This window comes from Pinus tabuliformis, chromosome 3_1 (assembly GCF_031772625.1).
Source record: "Pinus tabuliformis cultivar Carrire ecotype Pingquan chromosome 3_1, CPIR1, whole genome shotgun sequence".
Taxonomy (NCBI): domain Eukaryota; kingdom Viridiplantae; phylum Streptophyta; class Pinopsida; order Pinales; family Pinaceae; genus Pinus; species Pinus tabuliformis.
The window spans coordinates 895,554,680-895,568,897 of NC_142301.1; the positions used below are offsets into that span (position 1 = coordinate 895,554,680).

General features: G+C 34.9%; 1 long non-coding RNA gene and 1 pseudogene across 1 annotated transcript in view; one reads left to right on the top strand and one right to left on the bottom strand.

Moving 5' to 3' along the window:
- Positions 1 to 14,218, top strand: part of LOC149190514 (uncharacterized) — a 276,387-nt gene that overhangs the window by 177,602 nt on the left and 84,567 nt on the right. The gene's annotated exons all lie outside the window — the stretch shown is intronic.
- Positions 6,337 to 7,854, bottom strand: LOC149190515 (phosphatidylinositol 3,4,5-trisphosphate 3-phosphatase and protein-tyrosine-phosphatase PTEN2A-like; annotated as a pseudogene).

The window sequence follows — 14,218 nt, forward strand, 5'->3', positions numbered from 1 at the left end:
ACAAAATTATTTTTTTGTCTTGGTACTCAACTAACTCATAGCTCATCTTATCATACTCAATTTGACGGGAAAACTAAGATAGTGAACAAATGTTTGGAAGGATATATTCACTGCTTTATATCAGATAAAGAAACACAATGGGTCAAGTGGTTACTTCTAGCTGAATGGTGGTATAATACTTCCTTCCATACTGCAGAAAAAATGACCCCATTTATGACACTTTATGGATATCATCCACCATCCATCACATGATATTTAAGTTAAAATTCTATTGTTCGAGTAGTGGAAGATCACATCGAGCATCAACAACAAGTTCCCCAACTCTTAAAGGATAACCTCACTCTGGCATAAAATCGAATGAAACAACAGGAAGATCAGCATCGCAGTGAAAGAAGTTTTGATGTAGGCGACTGGGTATTTTTAGGACTACAATCATACAAAAAAATGTCCCTCAAGCAATATAAGAAGGATAATGAATTATCACCCAAGTACTATGGTCCTTATAAGGTATTGAAAAACATTGGTACTATGGCATACAAATTGGATCTGCCTGCATCTTCCCGAGTACACCTAGTTTTCCATGTTTCATGCTTAAAGAAAGTTATCAATGACAAGCTCCCAATTCAAACAATGTTGCCAAAACTTGAAGAAGGAAAAATCATATTTGAGCCTGAATCAGTCATGTAAACAAGAACCTGATAGCTACGAAATCGATTAATTTTAGAGTATCGCATTAGGTGGGAGAACTTACCCGTTGAATATTCCACATGGGAGGATGAGAATTTGATACAGAAGCATCTGGACTACTCAAGCATTGAGGACAAATTTGTTTTGAAGGAGAGGGGTATGTTAGGTCCCTATAATACTAGTTTATTCCCCTTATTGTTATTAGTGTAGCCCCTTTTGTTATTGTTGTGCCCTTACATTGTTATTATTATGTAGGTTATGATTATATTGTGTGTTAGGCCCCTATACTACTAGTGTAACCCCTTATTGTTATTAGTACAACCCACTTATTATATTGATGTACCCATGTAGTGCCCTTATTGTTACTATTGTGCCACATAGAAGCCCACTATTGTTATTATTGTGCCCTTACATTATTATTGTTATGTCGGCTCTAATTATGTTATGACCCCTTAGACTCCTATATATAGAAAGGAGGTCTTTTCATTTGTATCATCCAAGAATTGTTCATTTATGTAATGTAAAGGAGGTTGCCCCCTCGAAGAGGTTGAATTATAAGGCATTGATCTATCTTTTCTATCTTTTCTTGAGTTGGTTTCATAACATTTGGTATCAGAGCTTTGGATTCTAGGGTTTCGTTGCTCCAAACAGGCCATCGTGGAATTTTCGCTATAACTTTTTTTCGGCGACGTTTCAGAAGTTGAAAAAAAACCCATTTGAGAAGAAATCGCGCTGAACCTTGGGTCCGAATTTCAGAGCTTTTCGCACTATATTTGTGGATATATGATCTAAGGAAGTTGGTATTTTTGCAGACTCCTGAATTACATTCCAAACAGGTGACCTAGGGAAAATCATCATAACTTTCTCTCTGAGGATCAGATTGAAATTTTGTAAGAAGGTACAAAAATAGGACGGACTGTAGTTTCTTGTATGCATTTTTTAGATCCAAAGGTTGAAACAATGACTCGTGGCACGTCGTACAAGTTCGCTCTACTGAATTAGTCTATAATCAAGTCACTGTGGGAGATTTTGCATAACTCTTCCTTGGAGAATCCAATTTGGGTCAGACTTGTGGCATTGGAAAGAGCATCCAGAGGGCTACTACAGGTTGCAATTTCATAACTTAAAGATCCAAAAGTAGAGAGTTACAGTCGTTTCAAGATCGAGCTCCTAAAATCAAGAAAAAGCAAGATGAGGAAGTTTGATGGCAAGGATCCGGTAAATTGGATACTTCAAATGGAGCAATATTTTGACCTACATGGTGTACCACTGTTACAAAAGGTATGTATTGCATCTTCATATTTAGAACCGGATCAATTTTTATGGTATGAAGGGCTTTGTTCTCGTAAAAAACTTGTTATGTGGTCAATTTTCACGAAGGAAATGATAGCACATTATGAGGATACAAAGAGCAACACCTTCTTTAGAGCAACACCACAACAATTGGAAAGAGTAAAAGGGCTTTGTGACATAGTGGAAAGAAAAATTATGGAAACCAAGAAGCATACCCCTCACAACTATAAAGGTGGAAGTGTTGTTTCTCCTAGCCTTCCACAACCTACAAGGGTTGCACCACAACAATTGGAAGAAAAGAGAGAAAAAGGGCTTTGTTACAATTGTGATAGCAAATGCACTAAAGGTCATAAGTGTGCTGAGAGGAAATTATTTTACATAGAATATGAATAGGAGGAAGAAAAGGATCAAGAAACATCAAAAGAAGAAGATATATGCCAGGACCCCACCCCAAAGAAAGAAGAAATGAATCAGACCATATCCTGTAAGGCATTGACAAGAATTACTAATCCTCAAACTCTCAAGATAGAAGGACATATCAAGAAGAAAAAGGTGCAAGAAGTGAAAGATCACATTGAGAAAGAAGAAATGAACCCAACCATATCTTGTAATTCATTGGTCGAAATTACCACTCCTCAAACTATCAAGATAGAAGGACATATCAAGAAGAAAAAGGTGAAAGAAGTGAAAGATAACATCGAGAAAGAAGAAATGAATCTAACCATATCTTGTAATTCATTGGTAGAAATTACCACTCCTCAAACTATCAAGATAGAAGGACATATCAAGAAGAAAAATTTTCAAGAAGTGAAAGATCACATCGCGCATCAAGAAATGAATCCGACCATATCTTGTAAAGGATTGGAAGAAATTACCACTCCTCAAAATCTAGAGATAGAAGGATATATCAAGAAGAAAAAGGTTCAAGCAGAGAAAGATCACATCAAGCATCAACAACAAGTTCTCCAACTTTTAAAGGATAACGCCAATTCAATGCAAAATCAAACAAAACAACAGGTAGATCAACATCGTAGTGAAAAATGTTTTGATGTAGGTGATTGGGTATTTTTACTGCTACATCTCAAGCAAGCTATTTATGAGAAGGAAATGTTGGCAATACTACATGCACTTAAAAAATGGCAACCTTACCGAATGGGAAGACTCTTCAAGGATGAGGATGTGGAAGCATTTTTTTGTGCTATTTCTATTATCCAACTAGATTGGATAAACGAAGCAAGGGATGAATGGAAGAAGGCCGAAGAAGTATGGCCATTTATTCAAAAGTTGCAAAAGATCCCAATTCAAACAATATTGCCAGAAATTGAAGAAGAAGGAAAAATCATATTGGAACTTGGAGCAGTCATAGAAACAAGAACCCGATAGCTACGAAATCGATCAATTTCAAAGTATCTCATCAAGTGGAAGAACTTACCCGCTGAAGATTCCACATGGGAGGACAAGAATTTTATACAGAAGCATCAAGAACTACTCAAGCGTTGAGGACAAAGCTTTTTGAAGGAGAGGGGCATGTTAGGCCCCTATACTACTAGTGTAACCCCTTATTGTTATTAGTACAACCCACTTATTATATTGATGTACCCATGTAGTGCCCATATTGTTACTATTGTGCCACATAGAAGCCCATTATTGTTATTATTGTGCCCTTACATTATTATTGTTATGTCGGCTCTGACTATGTTATGACCCCTTAGACTCCTATATATAGAAAGGAGATCTTTTCATTTGTATCATCCAAGAATTGTTCATTTATGTAATGTAAAGGAGGTTGCCCCCTCGAAGAGGCCGAATTCTAAGGCGTTGATCTATCTTTTCTATCTTTTCTTGAGCTGGTTTCATAACATTGTGACCCCTTAGACTCCTATATATATCAAGGAGGTCTTATCATTTGAATCATCCAAGAATTTTTCATTTATGTAATGTAAAGGAGGTTTCCCCCTCGAAGAGGATAATTTTTAAGTCATTGATCTATCTTTTCTGTGATTTGGTTGCATAACACCTTGTACCTCTCTTTTCCCCCATCTTCTTCCTCCACCCTGTAAACCCATACATTTTTCAATGCTCTTTCAATTATAGGGAATGGAAACAAATCCCAAGTTTGATTATGTATCAAAGTGTTAATCTCTTTTTTCATGGCTTTGCTCCCATATCTTTTTGGTTTTTACTTGCATTGCTTCTTCATATCTTTATGAGTTCCCTATAATTAGTCAAGAATACATAATATATTGAAGGAGAGTATCATTTAGGGAGTCTACTTAACTTGGTTGATATTATAACAACACTTGTAGGAGTTTGAGGTACTTGTTGTTGCTATTTTTATTGAACATTTTGATTGTCTAGTACCTTTGGAATTTCTTTTTCTATGATTTCATCAATCATTGTGCATTCTATGTTTTCCTTTTCCTGTTTCTTTTTATGCAAATGATCTTTGTACATGACCTTCTTATGCAATACCACATATCTACTCATAATGATTTTGTGATTTTCATAATCCAATAAGAAATATCCAAAATCATTAACTCCATATCCAATAAAATTACACTGCTTGGATTTTTCCTCAAGATTTGTTCTATTTTCTCTATGAATATGGACAAATACTTCACAACCAAAAGTCTTTAGAAATGAGAAGTTTTTTTTTTTTTTACATGCCTTCTATGGAATGCCACCATCCAATGAACTTGAATTCCCTCTATTTATTATGTTATCACAAAATCAGACCCTGATAGGCTGCTGATCAGGGAGACCTTATGTAACTATTTCAAACCTACTTTTGGCTGAGGCTTAGCCTCCTCAACCTGAGAGGGCTCTCTCTGGTATAATAATGATTTTGATCTAAAATAAGATGGCTAACTCTTGTAGAACAATTGTGACAAATATGAATGCTGGAAATACATTAAACAAGTATCCATTGGGCCTATGGAGTCAACTACACCTCAAAATAGCAAAGATCTTGACCTTACATGGAAGTCAGGGCACTCAGCATTTGAATATTCAGAACACACACTCATATGGAACCACACAGTTTACAGATGCATACAGGAAATCAGAGCACATTCAGTGAATTTTGAGTGATTATACATCCATACTACTGTAGACAAAACTAAGGAAAGGAAAACATCAAACATTTTGAATATAAGAAATCCTTCATGAATCCTGAGAAGTAAAATCAAAATTATATTACTGAAAAGTGAGTCTTTTCATAAGCCAAATACTATGCTCTGTTATAAAGTTTCCAACCCTCATTACATTGTTGTTTCAGCTATATATAGAACTCTTATTCTAACTGATCGAGATTCCTCCTCCAGCATGAGGGGAATTCGAAAACTATCTCTAATGACACCTATCAACCATTTAACTAACTAATAAATACAACTGAGTACTAATTGACAGCTCTAGAAAACTAAAACAATTAGGATTCTAATTCTACATGATGTTGAACAATAGCATTTATTACAATCAAGATTTATTCCCTGACAAGTGGTCCCTTTTAGTTTGGATGTGGTAGGTGTTTGTAGCTGCTTGCTGGACTTTGATGTCGTATCCTTTTACCTTTACTGAGAAACAGGAAACTGCCTCTGTTCTATGCTTTTAACTGCCTATTTAATGTAACAAACTTCCACCAGACCTTTCTAGACATCTAAATCAAGTGGGACTCTAATTCCATAACAGCCTTGGTCTACAATCATCCTAGTTCTTTGACACCTGGTTCCCTTCTAATTTAGCTGTGATGGTCTTCAAGGCTCCATGGTTGTCTTCAATGGCACATGTTTTCCAATGTCCTGAAACATAGGAAACTACCCTTGCTCATCGGTTTTTAGTTTGCCTTACAATTTTCGAATCCAAAGAAGCATGTCCTTTATCTTTGATTATCCAAAATGTAACAGATGGCCACGTCCTTGATGTGTTGTCCACCTCCTTTATGTGTAAGGGCAAAAACTCTTTTAAGCTGTTTTGACATATTTTGAACTGTAGTAAATGTGATCACTTTAGAACAAAAGTCTAGAGTTGGTTTTGAATATATGTTTCCTCCACCTGTTTGTGGTGCCCTTTGAGAGTAAACTTGTGGTCAGCATATGACATTTCCCAAATTCCAGAAACCTGCCTAGGTGAATCACTCCCTGCCCATTGGACATGGTCTCTTATATCAGAGTTAAAATTCAGTTGTTTTTCCCTGAACCTTGACTGTTTTTACATTCTGTAATGTTACCTGGAAATGCAATCTCCTATGGAGTGTTCAATTTGTGAATTCTTTTGAGCTTCTTGTAGGAGATATACGAGTAGAAACACACGTCAAAGGTATTGCAGTTAATCTTCATAGAAAAATACAATGGCTGACATAGTTCCTGTCCAAGGTTCCATTCTAGAGGTATCATCATCACAAAATATACATATTTAGAACCAACAACCATTTCTCAGTGAGCCAAACATGCCAGAATCTGGGCCACTTCATTTTGTTGTTCTAGGTCCAAAGTTGGAATTCACTGAACCATCACACTTGAGAAAAGTGTGTAATGTTTCTTCTGCCAAAATGCCATACAGAGACAATGTAACTGTTACAATTGTCAAAACCATCAAGATCAGTGCTGTTTAGAATTTGCCTGTTCTCCATCATTGTTGTGTTTAACCAACAGTAAAAATCACCATGACGATCATGAAAGTGAACTTTGAAGTCACTGCTTAACTCTGTAAGACCCCTTTCTCCTGGCAAAGCAAATACCATGATTCCTTTCCTTGGTGCACTAAACCAAAAATCATCTGGCATCATATCCTTTGTCCTCGGATGCTTCTTTGTTGAAAAGAGAACTCCATTATGATCAGATACTGTAATAGATGGTCGAACCCAGTAAGGGAATTTATGAAGACGGAATCCCCGAAGTATACATCTCCTACCAGGTTGAACTTCACCATTGAAATATGTGAGAACTCATTCAAAATATTTTACATAGCGAATTTGGCTTGGAAGAACAAGACCCGTGCCATCTATACACCGTTTCTGGTTGTAATAAGCAATGGATTCTTCAGCAGTGGGGTAGAACTTGAGGTAAAGAAGAAGACTCGATATCATGAGCCCTGTTCTAGCCATGCCAGCTTTACAATGAACAACTACTACATTCTCAATATCTTCCTTCAGCCATGAGTACGCACTTTGACAAAATGATACTATGAGTTGAATTGGAGGGCAATTATGGTCATCAAAGGGGAAGCAAGCAACCTTCCCTTCAAACAGTGAAGCATCGTATAATCTTTTAGAGCAAAGGTTGGACACTTTGTATTTTCCCTTGTGATGACTTTCAAAAAACTTCATAACCTCTTCCATATGATTCCGATAAAACCCCTGCACATATCCAAAAATACCAGAACTGATGTCGCCAGCAGGAAAACCCATAGTAATTATGTTTTCGGTAATATATGTCATATCCAAATCAAAACCACCTTCCTGATATCCCCTTTTGTTCTGTGACACAATGTGCCGAGCTTTGATTTGAACAGCCCTCATTTCATTTTTTGACGTGTCCAAGAATCCCTTTGTGATGGTCCCAAGTGCACCTTCCTGCGTGACTGCAACTTGTGTTGAATCTTCCATAGGATCGTCAACAACTGGAATCTTAGAAGATGATCGTATACCTAATCCACTGGCTAAGCGACCAAATGGAGATTTCTTACCATCCACAGGTTGTGCAATCTCTGGAGCTGAGGGTTGTGAAAATTTGAAGCTTTTTGCCCATGTTGAAAAACTCTATATGGCGAAAATCTTGATGTGGAATGATCATTAGGTGACTGAGGATTAGAAGGAGGCAATATAGAAGTTGTGTCTATTGGAGCGGGATCTGAACCTTCAGCCTTGCTAGTCTCCATTTCATTTGAAGTGCTGCTGGCCAGTTGTAAACACCAGTGACCAGTAACTTCACCATCAACATTTGAACCGTATATTATAAGGTTTCCAACATATTTGTGACCACCAACGTGTGAGCATGTACTCACAGCTACATGAACTTTGAGGCTTCGAGATTCTATATCTTCTTTTGAAACTTGCAATCTGAGCTTACGACGACACCTAATGACCTAATGATAAGGATAAGCGGTCGAATTGACAGGCAAAGGGTATAAGCTGATCACTGATAATGGATTTTGATGGATATGACAGCTGTGTAAGATTGGCTATGGATTAGGACAAATCCCCAATTTCGTAGCGCAGCGAGTACAAAATATGAATTATGCGCTACGAAATCACTTAAAACATGTTGCGCTGCGAAACCACTTTAAAATGATTACAGGCGCTACGAAATCACCTAGACAATTTCAGCTTTGAAACGAGTTTGGACATATGATATCCATGTGAGATGTGAGACCAATGATAGACTAAGACAGAGAAGTGACCCTTTTATACATACCAACAATACACTTGACAAGACTCCTATTCAAACTATTTAGACTCTAAAACCAGATGAAAAGACTAGACCCAAAATTGACACCAACCCTTTGACAAACAATCGAACTGATGTGAAAAATTTAAAATTTTTTCTTGGGTGATAACATATTAATTAAATAGTAGTATCCAAAACATTTTCCCAAAACTGTAAAGTAAATCTTGCATGTAATCTCATACTCCTTGCATGTTCCATGATTTTTTGTTCATCTTTTCTAACACACCATTTTCATGTAGTGTTTCTAGAATTGTCTTATCTCTACAAATCCCATGGTATGAATAGAAACTATAAAAATCCTTATTGCAATTCGTCTCCATTATTTGATATGAGACACTTCAACTTATTTCCAATCTCATTCTCAACTAAAGCTTTCCATTTCTTAAAAGTACCAAAGACATCATATTTTTTCTAATGCAATGATCCCAAGTTTTCCTAGTTTCATCATTAGTAAAACTAAAGTAATAATAAGAGTTACCAAGAGATGATACAATAATAAGTTTCCATTCTATAATTTTATCCATACGTTACCCTTTCCAATAATTTTACATGTTTCATCGTCACCCAAATAAACTTACCCAAAATCACTTTGAACATAGTATTGAAAATATTTCCTTTGGGGAGTGGCATGAAATGAAGCCCCTGAGTTTATTAGACAAGAATAAAAAAATGTTATCTACTAAAAGGATTAAAGCATCTTGTAACACATCACCTATTGCATTTGCTTCCTTATAATTCTCATATTGTCCATCTTTCTTTTTTTACTTTTAGAGACCAATAGTCTTTCTTCTTGTGTCTTTTCTTTACATAATGCCAACATTCTAGCCTCCGTCGAGATTTGGCTCTATCCTTATTATAATTTCTATGGTCCCCTATGCTATTTCATCTCTCCCTTTGTCTTCCTCTTATTTCTATGGGCAAATCATTGCTTGACATATCAACTATTATTTTCCATCACATTTCCTTTCTAAGTATAAAACCTACAATATCATTGAACTTTAAAGTGTTTGAACCAAAGATAGAATTACTCACAACCATGACTAGGCCACTCCAACTTTCTAGCAATGAGCACAAAATAAAAAGAGCTATAACCTCATCATCAAAGTTTACTCCTACGAATCTTAGCTAAATGGTGATCATGTTAACTTTTTAAATGATAAAAAAGAACCCAACTTCTAAAATCTACATATTAAATAAACGCTTCATAAGAAATACCTTGTTGGAACCTAACGATTTTTCGTAAAGTTTATCTAATGCCTTCATCAAACCTTGTATTGTCTTTTCTTTCAAAATGTTGAAAGCCAATAATGCTTTCAGACACAATAATGCTTTTGGCCATTAAACTTCCTTACCCTAAAACCATTTTCCGCAATTCCCCCAACCTGAAATTTGAACCCTCCTTTCATGTGAGTTTTATAAGCCAAATAAACCTTTGGATTGGATACCAATTTTTAGGAGTAAAATCATAGAGCAATAAAAACTAAAATGAATGAAAAAATAAAACATCAGAATGAAGCAATACAAATGAGATATTGATATATGTGGTTCACCAAATTTGAGATATGTCCGTGGATAAATAGCCAATTCTTCCTTTTATTCCATCTAGAAAAATGAAGAGATACAACATGTAACACATTTGCTACAACCTCCTCTTCTCTGTCTCATATTATCCTCTCTCTTAATTAGTATGTTGTCTCAATAATACACAACCACAAAACAATTGCCTCATAAACGTCACACTGCTCCTCAACTAACAAATAAAATTGAGTATATAATAAAAGGCTTCAATTGATATAATAAATTAGGCTAAAAACTATACACATATATCACATGATCATGTGAGTGGTAAACCTCTTTCCTCATCTCATTGCAAAGGCTTGGATTATGAAAATAATATTTATATGGATAAATTCATAAGGCATATCAAGAAGGAATATAAAATATCATGTTATAGCAACTATTAGTTTTATTTGATCTTTTACCAATTTAAAAAAGTGAGAGGGGAAACTTGGTTCTCCTTAAGTCCACATAAAGTTGGTGTGCTTCAATGTCAATACTTTACAACTTCCCTTTTTCACTATAATCAATGATATTTCCAAGTACTTTCCTTGCAATGTTCATCTCCTTTGAGATGTTTAAACATAAAACAAAGATAACTTTGAAAAGTTTATACTTTAGAAGAGATAGATAGAAAACAACCCTCCTACAAAGTTTCCATAAAATTTTGATAACAGAGAATGGCTCTATGACCAAGATGATAATATTCCCAATAAACTTTATATAAATTAAGGTAATGGAGATGAAGTAAAAAATATTATTTGTTTTGCACAAATATATCGATGAATCACCATATCCCAATGGCATTGTCACAATTTCTCTTCATAATTGGCAATAGTGAGATTCCTAGTTGCTCAAATGGCTATCCAAGATAGCAATCCAATGTTCTAGAGATGAATATTAAAATATTAAAATTAGTTTAAAAAAGGTTTATATATAGGGAATTCCATTATGAGCATATTTCCATTATACAACACCTCTCTTGATTCTCTAAACATAGTATGATTTCAACTTTGAAGAAATAGATGACTACAAAATGTCACTTTGAGTAGAGTTTCCATTAGTTCATATTTATCACCATAAATTCCCAAAGATATGTAATGTATCCACATTCATTTTTAGTTTCCTTTCTTTTGAGAAATAATTTATTGATTGGTCAACCCATGAATTGGCATAGAAGTTGCATTGAGGCCAACTTATGAAATGCCTTATAGGGCCCTTTTTGAAATATTACAACCACCCACTTTAACAACTAGGTATTTTATTAAAAATCATCCTAAATATTGGAGAAAACAAAATGTTACCAATAATTCAACCTATATCTAGAAACAATGAGCTAGAAGCACAACCAAAAATTCAAGTCCTCCTTTGAAGTTGTGACACAATTTTCACTCTAACAACATGTCATTTGAAAAGATTTTGGTTACCAAAACTTGTTTAGTTGAAACTTATACACCCAATTTCATTCACTATTTATTTTATGCATGCACCTACATCAAGTTTATTAAGCTAGTAAAATCTAAAGGACCCACTCTCCAAATTCCTTAAGTAGGTTCAATTTTTGATAACATAACATATACATTTATTTTTGTTTAGGAATATAGATTGTTTACCTTAGGAAATATCACAACAGTGACCACTTGACCACTTTAAGCTATAAAATTCCATGTCTAAAATAGATTTCTCTCACCATGTTCATATTTGTTCTCCTCTAAAATCTCAATTTACATGCACCAAAGTCCTATTGACTACTATTTTCTCATTTTTCTATGGATGGAATGTTGTTGACCTCTTGAACTTCATAGCCATCTTCTCCTGTAGTGTTGTCCAAAATTCACTGAGAAATATGGTGTCTTTGTTGGAAACAATGTTCCTTAATTTCTCAGAGTGCACCCATTCTTGTTTAAAGAACAAGTTTGTTACTTCTTTCCCTTTGAGGGTATTTTTATAGGGCATGAGAATGTACATATTTATAAACAAGTAAACATATCCCTTCCTAGTTGTTGGTAAAACTCTCATAAAATCCATGGTAATTCTTTCCCAAGGATGAGTGGGTATAGGCAAGGGACGTTATAGATCTTGTTTCTTGTTACTAGTTTTGTTGGTACAACAAAGTATACACCCTCTAATGAACCTTGTGACATCTTCTTGCATTATGGGATGGTAAACATACCTTTGTAATTTTACCACTATCTTCCCTACCAAAATGACTTACAACCTTAGAGGTGTCAGCCTCTTTGATTAGTTGTAGTCGCTCACCTTTATGAACACAAAGCTTATCCAACCTGCAGAGTAACCCATTTTGGAGATGATAGTCAACTATGTTGTCATAATTGTTTGCATGATTATAGCTCTGTGATTGCTAAAACACCTCTTTGAAGTCTCATACTATGTATATCCCTCTCTATATGAATCATGGGTGAAAGATTCCATGTGCATCAAAGTTCCCAAAGATTTTACTTTTGATGTGGGTGGTTTGAAGGCATGTCAACAAACTTCTTTGTGATCCTTCTTATACTTGATGACTAAATAAATTGTTGTAAGAACCTCATCCACTTGTACTGTATCATTTCTTGTATCTTACTCTAGGCCTCCATGTATTGTAGTGGTTGTTTATTTATATGGATCATGGTCTCCTTTCCCATCAGAAAGTGTTTTCACATTTTGATAGCTTGTATGAGAGCATAGAGATCATTGTCGTAATTAAATTTTTTGATGAATACTCCATGAAATACTTCATAATGTTAGCATATAAGCTTTCCTCCTTACATTAATACCATTCCCATCATACACCCACTCACATTCATCTCCATTTCAAAGGGATACTAAAACTTTGGTAACAAAAGAATTTTTGCTTAGCTGATTTTCTTTTTCAACTCTTCAAAGGAGTTTTTTTGAACCTTCATCCATTGAACCTTTATACAAGAAATTCCATCATGAACATCTTGCCATTGTGCAACACCTATCTTGATTCTTTAAATATAGGACAATTTCAACTTTGAAGAAATAGACCACTGTAAAATGTCACTTTGAGTAGAGTTTCCATTCATTCATATTTATTACCATAAATTCCAAAAGATATATAATGTATCCAAATTCATGTTTTGCTTTCTTTATTTTGAAAAACAGTTTACCAAATGGTCCATCCATGAATTGGCAGAGAAGTTTCTTTGAGGCCAACTGATGAAATGCCTTAAAGGGTCCTTTTTGGAATATCACAACCACCCACTTTAATGACATATTATTAACATTCATCCTAAATATTGGGTAAAACAAAATGTTACACAAAAATCAACTTATATCTAGAACCAACAAGCCATAAGCATAACCAACAATTCAAGTCGTTGTTTGAAGTTGTGACACTATTTTTACTCTAACACCATATCATTTGAAAAGTTTTTGGTTACTATAACTTGTTTAGTTGAAACGTATAGACCCAATGTCATTCACTATTTATTTATATATGTACGTACATCAAGTCTATTAAGCCAATAAACTCTAAAGGGCTCACTCTCCAAATTCCTTAAGTAGGCTCATTTTTGAATAACATAAGATATACATTTATTTTTGTATTTAGATATTTAGAAATACATATTGTTTACCTTACGAAATGTCACAACAGTGACCACTTGACAACTTTAAGCTATAAAATTCCATGTCTAAAGCATATTTCACATTCACCATGTTCATATTTGTTCCTTAAATTCTCAATTTACACGCACCAAAGTCCTATTGACTACTTCTATTTGATCATATATTTTATGGATGGAATGATTTTGACTCTTTAACTTCATGTCCATCTTCTCCCACAATGTATTCCAAAATGCACTAAGAAATATGGTGTCTATGTCTGAAACAACACTCCTTGGTATCTCAAAGTGCACCCAAACCTGTTTAGAGAATAAGTTTGTTACTTATTTCCTTTTAATGGAATTTTTATAGGGCATGAAAATGTACATCTTAATAAACAAGTAATGACATCCCTTCCTAGTGGTTGGTAAAACTCCCATAAAATCCATGGAAATTATTTCTCGAGGATGAGTGGGTATATGTAAGGGATGTTATGGATCTTGTTTCCTATTACTAGGCTTTTTGGTACAACAAAGTATACACCCTTTAATGAACCTTGTCGCATCTTCTTGCATTCTAGGTTGGTACACATACCTCTGTAAGTTGGGCACTATCTTCCCTACACCAAAATGACTAACAACATTGGAGGTGTGAGCCTCTCTGATTAG